The 16,016-nt window shown below is 36.8% G+C and overlaps 1 pseudogene; it reads right to left on the bottom strand.

Annotated features, from left to right (window-relative positions):
• Window positions 1-287, bottom strand: part of LOC120075741 — an 11,286-nt pseudogene extending 10,999 nt beyond the window's left edge.
• Window positions 288-16,016: the final 15,729 nt, after the last annotated feature.

Below are 16,016 nucleotides of genomic sequence, written 5' to 3'. Positions count from 1 at the left end.
GAGCATGGTATCGTGAAGATTCCTGGGTCGCACATTTTTTGTGGGATCATAGCATTTTGCGCTGCAGCCACTATTGCGATCTTGTCTTCATCATTCTGTTTCTCTTTCAATCTTTATGGAGTTGCTGGTGGTTGGAATTCTTTTACCTCAGGATCTAGAGGCTTGAGGGTGGACGCAACTTCAAGGTTCATTTTCTCGGGCTTTTTCGAACTATAGGTCAACGGGTCCTCGGTTGTTACCGCATTCAAATTGGTCACGACGGGTTCCTCCCTTTCTTCCGTAGTCATTTTGTCGCTTAGCACAGAAACTGCTAAGCATTGTTCCTTTCTGATACCCCCAGTGTTGCGAGGAATCTTAGTTGAGCTCGGCAGTGCTCTTTGCGGCCTATTTTTCAGTTCACCGCAATCTGTCCCATCTGAATTTTGAGGTTTCGAATGGATGTGGCTTGATTCTGAAGCACTGATTTTTTTTTCTCAATAAACTGCTTCAGCAAGCTCTTTAAGGACGAAAATTGCGATGATTGCGAGATGCTAGCTTGACTATGCGTTAGACCGTTATTTTGCGGGAAAAATCTGGGTGGCCCTCCTTTTTGTGCCATAGGTTGGAAGTTTTGTTGTTGATTTTTCCATGCAAAATTTGGGTGGTTTCTCCACCCGGGGTTATATGTGTCGGAATAGGGGTTGTTCTTTACGAAGCACACTGACTGCGGATTTGTTGGGCATTCCTCCATTGAATGAGCGTCTCCACAAATGACATAACTTGTGGTCGTTTGAGCAATTGCGTTGACCTGTCCTTGCTTCACTCCCATATTATTAATTGTGATGCCTTGTATCAAACTCATCATCGCAGTCATTTGATTTTGCAGAGAGGTGATGGCCCTGTTGTTTGCGTCATTATCTTTAATTCTTAATATTTGGTCGCTTTCCCTCCAATCCTCGTGATTTTTGGAAATGTGGTCAAGTAAACTCTTGGCCTCCTCATATGTTTTGTCGAGCAGACCACTAGCGGCTGCCGCATTGGCAGCGGTCTGCGAAAAGGAATTCAGTCCTTGGTAAAAGATCTCCATCTTCAGGCAGTCTAGTAAGCCATTATGTGGATAGTCTCTTACCAGCCATTTGAATCTCGCCCAGGCATCGCTGAGCGATTCCTCATATTCTTATTCAAAATTTGTTATTAATTTCCTTCTCCTAGCATTCTTAGTTGGTGGGAAATACTTCTTCATAAACTTTTCCACCACCTGTTCCCACGAAGTTATCTCCCCCGGTTCGAGAGAATATGCCCATTTTCTTGCCTAATCACACAAGGAAAATGGAAACAGAGTCAGTCGAACTTCTTCGGTAGAGATATTTGGGAACACAAAAGTATTACAGATTTCTATGAAGCTCCAGAGGTGGGCGTGGAGGTCTTCGCCACGCCTTCCTCCAAACTGCCCACAGCTTGGATCATCTACAACATTACCGACTTCATTTCAAACCTTGATCCATCTAACACTGGCCTCATGATTCTTGGAGAGAAATCGTAGAGGTTGGGCGACGCACAGTCTCGGATAGGTCTATTGCGGTCATTCGCCAGAAGGATGGGGTTGGCCATTATATTGTTCGCGTTCGTGGCCCTTTCTGCCGATTGTTCCACCATTCTTGGAGTTCTGTCTTGTTGTTGATGGTTGTCTCTCAGTCTTCTTCTGAATGTCCTCTCAATCTCCGGGTCCTAATTCACCAGAGATTGAGAGTTTGCAAAGAAATTAGAAAAATTACCTTTAGCACACTATTTTGCCAAAGTCCCCGGCAACGACGCCAAAAACTTGATGCGTTATTTTATGATGTGGAAATGTGGATGAAATGCGGTGGTGAAATTACGTTGAGCACTCAAGTTTCCTCAGCGGAATCCAAATGTCAATTCCACTGAGTTTCCTGGTAAGTCCAGGGTCAAACTCAGGGACTTGTGAAAACAGGTTGCGGTGGTAATTTTTAGGAAAACTTTGCAGTAACCAAATAAATCAATAATTATTGAGGTTGTTGTTTGCGGGAATGAAAAAATAAACAAATGCGGCGGAGTTTGAAAAAATTTGAATAAACGGAAGATGCGATGAGTATGCGGTGAACAGGTTGAGAATAGTTTCGGCTAACACTTCCTAGGATGCGTTCATGCTATGCGATCATGCAACATGCATACAACAGTAAACCACCTTTCAGTACGAATGCCACGACTTCTAAGGCTAGAACGCATGCGATATATATGATAAGTCTATAAGACCTACACATAAGCCTCTATTCTTATTTATGTGATGAAAAAATACCACACACACAAATAAGGCGACTGCATAATATCATTCTCATCTCTAGGATACATGCGATGCAGGTTGACAAACAGAGCTTATCTCTAAGTCCCTATCTCTTATTTATGCAGTTCTAATCTTGCTCTCTCGAGTCTAGATTCTAACCTAGCTCTCTCGAGTCTGAGGTTCTTTCTTCAGACTCTCTCTCAAGTAGCTCTAAAGAGGTATTTGGCACAACATAACACAAGATAACCGCGAGCAATGAACTTCTTAGGTCATGTTAGCTTAATTCTTCTCAACCCATTCGACTAGTTAAGCTACTCATGCGTGCTAAGAGAGTGAACAAATGTAGAATAAGAACTTCCATTATATAAATATAAAGATGAAGTACAAAATAACAATGCAAGTATAGAATAAAGAGCCTGGTAGCAATCTCTTGCTGCCCAGGCTTTTACACTATTTTTCTACTTGTGTTCAAAAGATAATCTCGCTCTCGCGAGAGTCGGCCCACTCTCTGCTTCTACACCTCAAGGTTCTCTCTCGAGTTGCCTTGAGCAATCTCCGGCGTCTTCACTCTTCTCGTGCTCCGCCTTAAAATAAAAAGGAAAAACTATGGACAAAGACAGCTGAGCTCTCAAATTCGTGAACAGGTGAACCCCTTTTTTGAAGGATGCCTTTGGTATTTATAGGACTTCTAGGGTGAAAGGCGGTTTTTCTCTCATGATTGCTCAGATGGGACGACTTTAATTCCCAAACTGATGCACCGAATATTTGTCACTGAAAAGCTGAATATATTTGTTATCGTTAGCGGTTGTCAACTAATTCGGATTCGACTGTCATCAGCTTTCTGTCCCATCGTGATTAATTATGCCTTTCAACCAGTTGCGCCCACTAAGTTGCGCTGACCAGGTTGCGGCAATCCTTCTTGAGCAAATATTGCAAACATAATCACCACAAAGCCTTGCAGTAATGCTATGCTCGACCAATGATTTCTTATGGTCGCAATTTTCGCCTTGCGACAACACATTTTCTGCACAAAAATACAAAAATCAACTGTTCCTATGCGATGAACGCATGCGACCGCAATATTATGAATTTAATGCTTTTTGGACGCAATTTAACATGTTTTATCAACGCAAGCCAATATTGTTTAAGAACTTAGCACTATGATAACATGCATTTTTGCCCATTATCAACCATCCCTTCGGAGGGCCTGATCATAGGTTTCAAAACAACACAAACACCAGAAATGGATAAAATTTCTTAGGTTAATTTTCAACAGTTGCCTTTCTTAACGGTAGCCTGTTGAAGCGTACTTTTGAAATTCAAAAATGAAAGGGTTGCACTTACAGGATGAATTAACTCATTTAATGAATCCTTGACCAAATTAATGGTAGCTAAGAGTTATAGGAATAAGAGTTATTTTGGTAGCTGAGATAGTCCTAATTCAGGGGAGAGATAGCTAATCACCCTTTAGTGGTTGTTGTCCTAAACCTTTAAAGTAGCGTTACAAAATCAAATCAATAGTTTATTTAAGGTTCTATGATTACCTGGTTTTGTTAAATTGATTAGATGTTTTATGTGATGGGTTAAGGCAAAGATAACTAAAACGATCGTTTGTTTGTTTGTTCTTCAGCATGTCTTCCTCAATTATTACTTTACTTAAAAACGAGAAATTAACCAGTGAGAATTACACAACATGGAAATCAAACTTGAATACGATTCTTGTTATCGATGATATGAAATTTGTCTTAATTGAGGAGTGTCCTCAGGTCCCTGCTCAAAATGCACCTCTAAATGTTAGGGATGCATATGACCAGTTGACAAAGGCCAATGAAAAGGCTCGAGTCTATATCTTGGTGAGTCTATCTAATGTACTCAACAAGAAGCATGAGGTCATGCTCACTGCTCGTGAGATCATGGATTCCCTCCAGGGTATGTTTGGGCAACCATCAATTCAAATCCAGCACGAGGCTCTCAAATACGTTTATAATGCACGTACGAAGGAAGGCTAATCAGTTAAGGAACATGTTCTTGACCTGATGGTCCAGTTCAACGTGGCTGAAATGAACGAGGCAGTCATTGACGAGCAAAGTCAGGTGTTCTTTATTCTAGAATCTCTTCCAAAGAACTTTCTTCAATTTCGCAACAATGCAGTTATGAATAAAATCCAGTTTACCATAACGACTCTCCTGAATGAGCTGTAGACCTACCAGTCTCTTATGAAAGGTAAGGGACCGGTAGAAGAAGAGGCAAATGTTGCCCATTCCAGAAATTTTTATAAGGGTTCATCCTCATGAACTAAGTCTGTACCTTTATCTTCTGACCTTAGAAGGTCTAGAAGAAGAAAGAATGAAAGGGGAAGGCTCCCTCTATTTGGAAGAGTAAGGGAAAGGCCAAAGTGGCCGACAAGAGCAAGTGCTTCCACTGCAATGGGGAAGGTCACTTGAAGCGGAACTATCAAAAGTGCCTTGCTGAGAAGAAGAAGAAAAATGAAGGTAAATGTGATTTACTTGTTTTAGAAACATGTTTAGTGGAAAATGATCACAATGCCTGGATACTTGATTCATGAGCCACTGATCATGTTTGTTTTTCTTTACAGGAAATTAGTTCCTTCTAGTAGCTTATTGAGGGTAAAATGACGCTCAAGATTGGAATTGGAGATGCCATTTCAGCTCTGTAGTTAGAGCTACGAAGTTGTTTTTTGGAAATAGATTTCTTTTCTTAGAAAGTCTGTATATTGTTCCTAAAATGAAAAGGAACTTAGTATCTATTTCCTACTTAATCGGACATATGTATTCAGTATTTTTTACAAGTAATGGAGCGCTCATTCTAAAAAATGAGGTGTATATTTGTTTGACTAAATTAGAAAACAACTTGTATGTGTTAAGACCAACTGAAACAAAATCACTTTTAAATTATGAGATGTTTAAGGCTGCTAATACTTAAACTAAAAGACAAAGAATTTCTCCAAGTAACAATAATACTTATCTTTGGCACTTAAGATTAGGTCATATTAATCTTGATAGGATCGGGAGATTGGTAAAGAATGAACTTCTAAGTAAGTTAGAAGATGTGTTTCATTACCTCCACATGAAACTTTCCTTGAGGGTAAAATGACTAAAAAACCTTTTAGTGGAAAAGATTATAGAGCCAAAGGGCCCTTAAAGCTCATACATTAGGATCTTTGTGGTTCAATGAATGTAAAAGCTAAAGAAGGGTACGAATACTTTATCTCTTTTATAGATGGTTATTCGAGGTATGGTTACTTATACCTAATGGAACATAAGTCTGAAGACCTTGAAAAGTTCAAGAAGTATAAGGCAGAAGTTGAAAATATGTTAGGTAAGACTATTAAAACACTTCGATATGATTGAGGTGGAGGGTATATGGATTTAAGATTCCAAGATTATATGATAGAACATGGAATATAATCTCAACTCTCAACATCTGATACACCTCAGCAAAACGATGTATCAGAAATGAGAAATAGAATCCTATTAGACATGGTTCTTCTATGATGAGTGATAGTTCTAAAAAAGAGCTATTATTCCTAATTTAATTTAGGCTTGTTATCAGGTTTACATGTTTATTTTCCTATTTTGTAGGCACCGAGCAACTGAGAAGTAGAATTGGTGATTTGAAGCTAATCGTGGTTAATTTGAAGCAATTTGGAGTAGATTTGAGCATCCAGGCTTCAAAGGATTCAAAAAGACCAAAATGCCCCTGTTGGAGCATCACAATGCTGCCCACAGTGTCGCAACGCTCTGAATGATCAATATCGCCACCATCACAACGCTCGATCTTGACGCTGGAAGATAGAAGTGCAGCATTGCAACCTCCTTTAGAGCGTTGCGACGCTGCGAACTTTGACGAAAATCTGGTCGAGCGCGCGCGCAAGTGAGTGTTGCAACGCTGTTTTCAGCGTTGCGATGCTGCCTCAATTTCTATAAATATTCTCTTCGGCCTTATGTCAAAATATGCTGAATTTGGGAGGCCAAATTGATGAAGGCTGAAGAAAAACTCGACCCTTCTTCTATTCCCTTCAATTTTTAGTATCTCTAGGTTAACTTTTCTTTTCGTTTTGGGCTGTAATCGATGGAATGATTGTGTATCTTGAATTTGTCTATAAATTGAGAGGTAAATTCCATCTAGTTTTTTTTAGCAAGAGCCCTGTGTTTAATTTCTTGAAGGTTTTCTAATTAATTTAACTGCAATCTTGTGAATTCTTTGGTGTGATTCATTTTAATCCTTATGGAGTTTCAATAAATGCTTCTGACAAATTAATTTGTAAAAATTCTTGTTTGCAAAATCTTTCTAGCCTATGCATCGTTGATTGATTAAGTTGCGTATATTAGGATCATATGTTTAGGGTCTAGACTTTTTCTGGCCAAGCTCATGTATGCCATAGTATAATCTTTCCAAATAAATCATGCTATAAGATATGGCTTTTCGGCTTGTAGCATGTCTCAACAATTGAACCATTTCTTAAGGCTTTTCAATTTTAACTTGGATTTCGCTAAGAAGGAAGAGTTGTAAATTAAATTAAGGTTGATTTGGTTTAATATCGAATTTGGCTAATTAGGCTATTAGATTTTCTAATAGGTTGAGAAATTGACAGATTCCGTGTAATTAACTGGTGCCTAATGAAAGAAATTACATAGGAGTCTATCTAATTTCTAGAGCAAGAGAAAGTTTCTAAACCCTAAACCCTAAATTACATAGGAGTCTATCTAATTTCTTTCATTATGTAATTACATAGGAACTCTCTCTTGCTCTAGAAATTAGATAGATTCCTATCCTATATTACATTTACCCTTTTATTTTAATTTCTCACATGTTACCTCTTCCACACAAAATCCCCAATTTATCGTTCTAGTTAAAAAATTAACTGAATGAAACCAATCGCTTTTCTCTGTGGATCGACTAGGACTTACCACCGTTACTACGTTTTAGTAGTAATAGGAGTAGTTCGATTTATAAATTTTCTTTTGTTTTGGTTTGGAGTTGAATTAATGACGTCGATCTCCAATCCGAACAATGAGTTATGTTCAATTGCCTAGCTCGTTTTAAGGGTATGCAGTAGAGATTGAAGTTCATATCTCGAACAACGTTCCGTTGAAGAGTGTTTCTAAAACACCTTTTGAGTTATGGAGGGGGCGTAAACCTAGTTTGCACTACTTCAGGATTTGAGATTATCCAACACATTTGCTAGTGACAAATGCTAAGAAATTGGAACTACTGGGTTGTATGTCCTAAAACTCGCAGTTTGTAATGTTGAACATTTTCTATTATCAATAAAGATGTTATTGATGTTTATTCAATAAAACTGTTGTTGAATTTGTAAATTGCGCTTGTAAAGACTAAATCCAATAAACTAAAGATCCATGGCTATTATACTAATACAAGAACTTTATGTGGTGGCATAAAGATGGATCAAGTTCAAGGAAATAGACAAAACGGTTTATAGTATATGAATAAGGTTGGGTGCCTTATTTTGATAACACTATCAGATGTGGTTCACTCTGTAGTTGTTACAATTCGTTGTAAAGTGCTACAAACGAAGTGATCCTGATTCGTTCATGTATTGACATGAGGAGCGGGGGCGTCCTACGTAATGAGTTTGCATAAGATCGAACCAAGAAATAAGTCACTCTTACTTTATAACGTTGTTTACTGTTTAAGACTGACTGTTTCAAATCAATGACCTACGTAACTCGACCTTAATCCTGAGCTAACTATGAACTCTTGTTTATTTAGGATTATCCTTATATTTTCATAGGTGAGGATTGGCTCAACAGCGCCGGCTCAATATACCTACCATTTCAGGGGTAAGACCAGGTAGATAGTTGGAGACATAAGGTGCAAGACGAAATTCAAACTTACCCAATTTAGGGATAGTAGAGAGGTTGTTCTCTTAAGTACTGAATCCAGGTCTTGAACAAGGGGCCCCACCCTCTCATTGGCTCGAGAGGGACTTGGTTTAATGATTGGATCACAAACCAATTGTTCATTAGAGGATCAACGGGACTTAAGGAACAATATGTAATTTCAGGGGTAAAACAACAATTGACCCGCCCATAATTACGAACAACATGTGAAGGGCCGACTTACTAATTATGGTTAAATCAAGTGGACATAAATATCTACAGTGAGGAGAGTGTAACTATCGAGCTATAGTGGTGTAACTCGGTAGTTAACGAATATTGATTAATTCGATCTAAAGAGTTTAGCCAATTAATCTCAAATCGTTGGAGCTCATGATCTGTAGGTCCATAAGGTCCCTCTACTAGCTCGTAAATCTTTGATTAGTATATTGAGTGAATTTGAAGCGTTCAATTTCGATTTGGGAATTAAATTTGAAGTGTTCATATTTTAAATTAAGATTTGAATTTGAATTGTTCAATTTCAAATTAGGGTCTGGATAATTATATTCGATAAAATTAACATTTAATTTATCGAAATTAAATATAATTGAAGAGTTTAAAAATATTTAAATGATCATTTAAATATTAATTACATGAATTGGACTAATGTTTGTATTGGATATTTAATTAATTTAATATTTTATATTAAATTATTATTTAATTAATTAAATTTGTTTAAGTAATTAAAAATCAAATTGATTTTCATTTTTCAAATTCAATTTTAGTAATTGAATTTTATGTTTGATTAAATTTTTGAATTAAATCAGTAGAAAATGAAAGTTAATTTAATGATGGTGGAATTGTCCAGATTTTGGATTTTTTTAGTGGACAATTCCACAATCCAATACCTATTCCACTTCTTCATTGCTTCTTGAAGTGTCAAGAGGATGATGAAGTGGGGATTGCATGTATATGATACATAAAAGTTTAGAATTTCTGAGTTTGACTGGGATGAAGACTAAATTTTGGAAATTCAGCAAAAACTCTCTCTATCTCTCAAACCCTATCCAATTCCATACACCATTCACTTTAATTTTGAGTTCCAACACTCAAATCCAAGTTGGAGAATAGTAGAAAAGACTCTCTTGGTGGTCTACTGCTGATTTGAAAGGTCAAATTTGTGGAGAGCAGCTTGGATTTGAAGGATTCTTCAAAAGTATATGTTCTAGAAACCCTCTATCTAAAAAACTATTTTTGCATACTTTTAGAATCAAATTAAATGTAATTAGAGTACTTATTCATACTGATTACTTTCGTTGCATGCTTGTATGTTCAAACAATTGGTATCAGAGCAAGATTTAAGCACTTAATTAATGTTAATTTCGTTGGGAATGTCCTAGAACTCACAGTTCATAAATTTTGTGTTAATGTTCTATTTATCAATAAAATATTATTTAGTATTTTATTCAATAAAGTTGTTGATATTGCATTCTATTATGAAAATCCAATAAACATATCCATGGCTATAGTATGAATACTTTAACTTTATGTGGTGACATAAACGGGATCAAGTTAATAGTGTGTAGCCTAAATGGTCTATAAGTATATGGATGAAATTGGGTATTTCATCCTTGTAACACTATTGAATGCGGTCCATTTCATATAGGTAGTACAAATGATGTGATCCACAGATCATTCATGTAGAGACATGTGAGTGGGGGCATCCTATGTAATGAGTTTGCATAAAAACTGGACAACGAAATTGTAACTTTTCTTTATAAAGATCGTTTACTGTTATAACTGACTATTTTATACTAATGTAACCTAGGATAACTCAATCTTAATTCTAAGCTAGCTATGAACTCCTGTTTATTTAGGATTGTCCTTTGATCTGCATGGGTGAGAGTAGTCCCACAACATTACTCAATAAGCCTTCCATTTTGGGGATAAGACCAGATAGACAGCTGGGGACATAGCCCTGCTAGATGGAATTCACTCCTACTCGTTTTAGGGTTAGCAGATAGGCGTTGCTCTCTTAAGTGTTGATTCCAAGTCTTGAACAATCGGGGTCCCGCCTTATCATTATAGAGAAGGACATGATTCATAGGTAATATTATGAATCAATCGTTTATTAGAGGATCAGTGGAAACTTAAAGAACAAGATGTATTTACAAGGGTAAAACGGTAATTTTGACCCAACTGTAATTACGAACAACCTATGAAGGATTAACTTACTAATTATAATTTACATGGACAGAATACATCTACAGTGAGAAGAGTGCAACTATCGAGCTATGTGGTGTGGCTCGATAATTAACGAATAGTAATTAATTCAGTTTAAAGAGTTTAACAAATTAATTACAAATCATTAGAGCTCAAGATCTGTAGGTCCATTAGGTCCTTCTACTAGCTCATAAATTGGAATAACAAATTGAGTATTGATGTATGAAATTAGGGTTATGAATTTGAAATGTTCAAATTCAATTTTAGGGTTTTCAATTGATTTTATATGATACAATTAAAAACGTTTAATTTAGTTGAAATTAAACGAAATTGAAGAATCAATTAATATTTAAATTATAATTTATATATGAAATTGAATCATATTGGTGGAATTGGTGTTTTATTGATTTAATATTAAGATGTTAAATTAACTTTCTATTAATTAAAAATAAAAATTAGTTTTATATAAATTGATTTTATAAAAACAAAATTTAAATAAAATAGTTTTATTTAAAATAAAAATCAATTTTAGGAAAATTGATTATGAAACTAAATTAAAGAGAAAGTGGATTTTGGAAAAATTCACTATCTCTTTAAGTGGTAAATCACCAAATTCCATCAAATTCTTCATTAATTCTCCAAGTAGGAGTTGCCCTCCATGCAACCCTACTATTTTGCATGATTTTAATCTATATATACAAGTTTCATGCAGAAAGAAAGTAGAGAATTCTGAGTTTACTTACTGAAGTTCTAGAAAATTGAAAACCCTACTCCACCCTCACTAGTTCATCTTTAGTTCAGTTTGATTTGAGTGTTTCTACCACACATTCCTTCTTGATAGGGTCGACAATGGGACCAAGACGGGGTGGGAGGGCGTCCCCCGTCCCCAGCCCCATGGGGGAAAATCACCCCCAGGCAGGGACAGGGGCAGGGATTCCCCGTCAGGGAACGGGTCCCCGCAGAGCCTCATTCCCATTTTTCCCATGAGATTCCTCCACTATTCCCCACGGGGAATCCCCTACCATATTCAATTTAGGGTCTTTTTTTAGTTTTTTTAAGTTTGGGCTTGGCCTCTTAGGCTTAGAGTTTGAAATTGGATATTTAATATTGGGCTTCAATCCAACACTATACATTATAAATATATATAAAAATAATTATTTATTTTTATAAATATATATTTATAAAAATATAAATATATCACATTGGGGTCGGGATCGAGGCGGGGATACCATCCCCGGACGGAGCCCCAAAAATTTTCCCCGTTTGACCCCATCCTCGGTCAAATCGGGGATTCGGGGCGGGTCCCTGAGGAATTTTGCCAACCCTACTTCTTGAGCATAGTGGAGAAAATCTTGGTGGTGGCCTTGTTGAAGAATCAAGCTTAATCTTGGTGAAATTATGTTGAATTCGTGGAAGAGATCTTCAAAGGTAATATTTGTTTCAAACCCTCTTATGAATGTCATATGAATAACATGTTTAAAACTCGAATTAAATGTAGTTTAAATGTTTATTGATTTTAAATTCTTTCGTTACATGTTATATTACTCCTTCAAATTTGAGTTTGGTGGGTGAATTTCTATGGATGCATGTTTGGTTGACTAATATGGTTAAAATCCAACTTTGACATTATATTTCTCTTTGGTTATAAAGTTTAATTTGTAATTGGCTCTTGATTGATAAGCTTATATGTGTGCGATAGAGTTTAAATTTTTATTGGAGCCAATAGAGTTAAAATTAAGTTGTAATCGAAGATGGAAGTAAGCTAGGTCAGCAGCAGAATACTGGATTTAAAGCTACTGCCAGGTAGAGTTGCAATGCTGCCCCAAAGCGTTGCAACACTACTCTTGATGAAACCCATGGCGTTTCAACGCTGGGGTTGAGTGTTGCAATATTGCTCATCCCAGCCCAGAAAGGCACATGTTCATGAGCCGATGCGTGCGTGTTGAATTTTATATCCTAAAACTCGTAGTTTGTAAAATGATAAATATTTACTATTATCAATATACTTGTTATTGATCTCATAAATTGTATGAAAGTCTAAATCCAATAAACTAAGACCCATGACTATTGTATGAGTACTTGAACTTTATGTGGAGACATAAGAGTGGATTGGGTTCGAGTAAATAGTCAAAATGTTCTATGGTACATGAATGAGGTTGGGTACCTTATTCTGGTAACACCATTAGATGCGACCTACTCTGTAGTTGTTACAAAGAGTTGTAAAGTGCTACATAAGATGTGATCCTAATTTGTACATATTATGACATGAGAAGTGGGGGCGTCCTATGCAATGAGTTTGCATAAGATCAGGACCAAGAAATAAGTCACTCTTACATTATAACGTTGTTTATTGTTTGAGACTGACTATTTTACCTAGATGACCTAGGTAACTCGATCTTAATCTTGAACTAACTATGAACTCTTGTTTATTCGGGATTGCCCTTAGATTTGCATAGTTTAGGGTTGGCTCAACAGCGCCGGCTCAATAAGACTCCTATTTCAGGGGTAAGATCGGATAAATAGCTGGGGACATAGGGTGTAAGAGGGAGTTCACGCCTACCCGATTTAGGGATAGAAGAAAGGTTGTTCTCTCAAGTACTGAATCTAGGTCTTGAACAAGGGACCCCACCCTATCACTAGGCTGAGAGAGTTTGGTTTGGTGATTGGATCACAAACCAGTTGTTCATTAGAGGATCAGTAGGAACTTGAGGAATAAGACGTAATCTCGGGGTAAAACAGATATTTGACCCAACCGTTATTACAAACAACCTGTGAAGGATCGACTTGCTGATTATGGTTAAATCATGTGGACATAATATATCTACAGTGAGGGGAATGCAACTATGGGCTTTAGTGGAGTGACCCATTAGTTAACGAATGGGGATTAATTTGGTTTAATGAGTTTAGCCAATTAATCTCCGATCGTTGAAGCCCATGATCTGTAGGTCTGCAAGGTCCCCCTACTAGCTCGTAACGGACTAGCTCTAGAATAACATGATAAGTTAATTTGAAACGTTCAAATTAGAATTAAGGGAAATAGTAATTATATGAGATGTACTTATAGGGTTGGTAAAATTCCTTGCAGGGCGGGGAATCCTCAGTTTTATCGGGGTGATGGTTTAAATCGGAGAATTTTTCAGCCCGTCCGAGACGGGCGGGACGGGATGTGTCCCCGCCCCGACCTCGACCCCGACCCGATTTAATATAGTTATATTTTAATATTTTATAAATATTTATTTATATATAAAAAACTATTTATATGTTGTTTATAATGCTTATACTATAACTTATAAGTGTGTAGCCCAATATTAAAATATAAATTCTAAATTTAAACTCAAAAGTCAAGCCACCAAACTTAAAAATTTAAGACAGAAAAAAATGCAGATCCCCTGCAGGATCTAATAGGGGATCCCCCACGGGAAAGTAGTAAAGGAATACCTGCGTGGGGAATCCTCCCCCCGTCCCCGCCTTCAAATGGCAGGACGGGGGTAGGGAATGGAGGGAGTTTTCCCCCCGAACCGGGACGGGACCCGTCCCCGCCCTCCCAGCCCCATTACCAACCCTATATCACTTATATGTTTAATTTTAGAATTAAACGGAATAGGAGAATTTATATATTTAAATATGATTTAAATATATAAAGATGAAAATGTGTTAAAATTAATTTAATATTTGATATTAAATTAATTAAGTTTTATTTAATAATTAATTTATGAAATTAATTAATTTTTCATTTCTAAAATCAAATAGATTTTTTTAAAATCAAAATTTGATTTTTGGATAAAATTGAAAAATTGAAAAATTGGAAAACTAAAACACTTAAATGGAAAAATGGGTTTTTCCATTATCCATCTTTGAAGTAGCTCATATATGAAGCAACTTCTTGCCTATGTCTTCTCCAAGCATGAACTGCAACTCATGCAGCTCTTCTCTTTGCATATTGATCTGCAATATAATGAAGAGATTGGAGTGAAAATCGGGTATTCAATCTATCGAATTTTGAGAGAAAATTCGGTTTGAAGAATGGTTCTTCAACAAGGTTGCTACAGTGAGCTTTTCTACTTCATCCCTTGATTCAGTTTATTTTGAGTCCTACAACTCAATCTAGAGTACCAAGATAATAGTGGGGAAGATCTTGAGGTGGTCTACAACAAGATATGGAGAAGATAGCAACTGGAGATGGAGCTTTGAAGAAGTTCTACAAGAGGTATGTCTTGAAACCCATTTTTCTGCAGAAACATGCTTTATATTATGCCAAAATTAGTTAATTTGAGTGCTTAGATGATCCTTGTGCTTCCATTGCTGATGATACAATCCTACAATTAGTATCAGAGTATCAAATAAGCATTCAATTCGGTTTAATTTTGGTTTTGTGGGTGTTTTATATGAGAAATATGAAATTGATGCACTGATATGGTTTTATGAGTTTTGGTTGTTTAATTCTCTTTAATCTCTCATTTAAATTTGTAACTGGCTCTTGCTTGATGAGCTTTAATGTGTTCCTATGAGCCTGTAATTTATTTGGAGTCATTAGAGTTGAAACTAAGCTGTAAATCGGAGAAACAAGCGAAGAGGCTGAGTTGCAGTTCCAGAAAATCAGCCTCTGTTCTTATCGTCGCTGTGGTTCCAGTTGCTAAACGATCGTCTAGCTCTAGATGCTACACGATGTGAAGAAAAGCTAGACGATCATATAGCAATGGGCGCTGGTCGTTGTGATGTTGAACGCTAGACGATCGTGTACCTATGGGAGCTAAACGATGCGTTCAATTTGCTATACGATAGCATTAAGCAATCGTTTAGCTTTGACGTGGGAACTAAATGATATGTTGAATATACTATACGATGGTACTATGTGATCGTTTAGCAACAATGCGCTCTAAGCGATGCGATGAAGTGGTACACGATAGCACTGAGCGATTGTCTAGATGCAGAGCTAAGCGATTGTATAGAGGAAGTGCTAAGCGATGCGTTGAAGTTTCTATGCGATGGAACTAAACAGATTGTTTATCTTTGATGCTGAATGATGCGATGATGTTCTATACGATGGAGCTAAGTGATCGTTTAGCTACGGCGGATACTAAAACGATGACATCCAGTGTTAGACGATGGTTTTAAGCGATTGTTTGATTCTATGCGATAGAACTAAGCGATAGCTATATGATCACTAAGCGATGCGATGAAGAGCTATACGATAGCCCTGAGCGATCACTTACCACGATAGTTTATCTTTGATCGGGAGCTAAATAATGCGTTGAGTTGCTATGCGATAGCACTATGCGATCGTTTACCTCTATGTAGCAGCTAAGCGATGCGTCGAGTTGTTATGCGATAGCACTAGCGATCGTATAAAATTGGGTTTAGACATTTAAAATCCATAAAACAATAATTGCTATGCTCAGTAGGTTGATTACCTGTTTTAATTGTTAAAACTTGTTAAAACGAAGGTTGTACAAACTCAATGGTATAAATTCCTATCTAAGCTAGGTGTCATAAGTTGACGGTTTACGGAACAACCTCTACCTGAGGGATATGGCCGAATTACTTGAGCATTGGTAACCAGTTTTATGTACGTGGTGAATGTGAGTAATAATTGGTTTTCAACCTAGACAATCATAAGGGTTAAATCCATATTATAGTTTATACTTGATAAA

This window comes from Benincasa hispida, chromosome 1, assembly GCF_009727055.1.
Source record: "Benincasa hispida cultivar B227 chromosome 1, ASM972705v1, whole genome shotgun sequence".
Classification (NCBI taxonomy): domain Eukaryota; kingdom Viridiplantae; phylum Streptophyta; class Magnoliopsida; order Cucurbitales; family Cucurbitaceae; genus Benincasa; species Benincasa hispida.
Note: the sequence above shows the minus strand (reverse complement) of the source record. Positions and strands in the feature narration are given on the sequence as shown.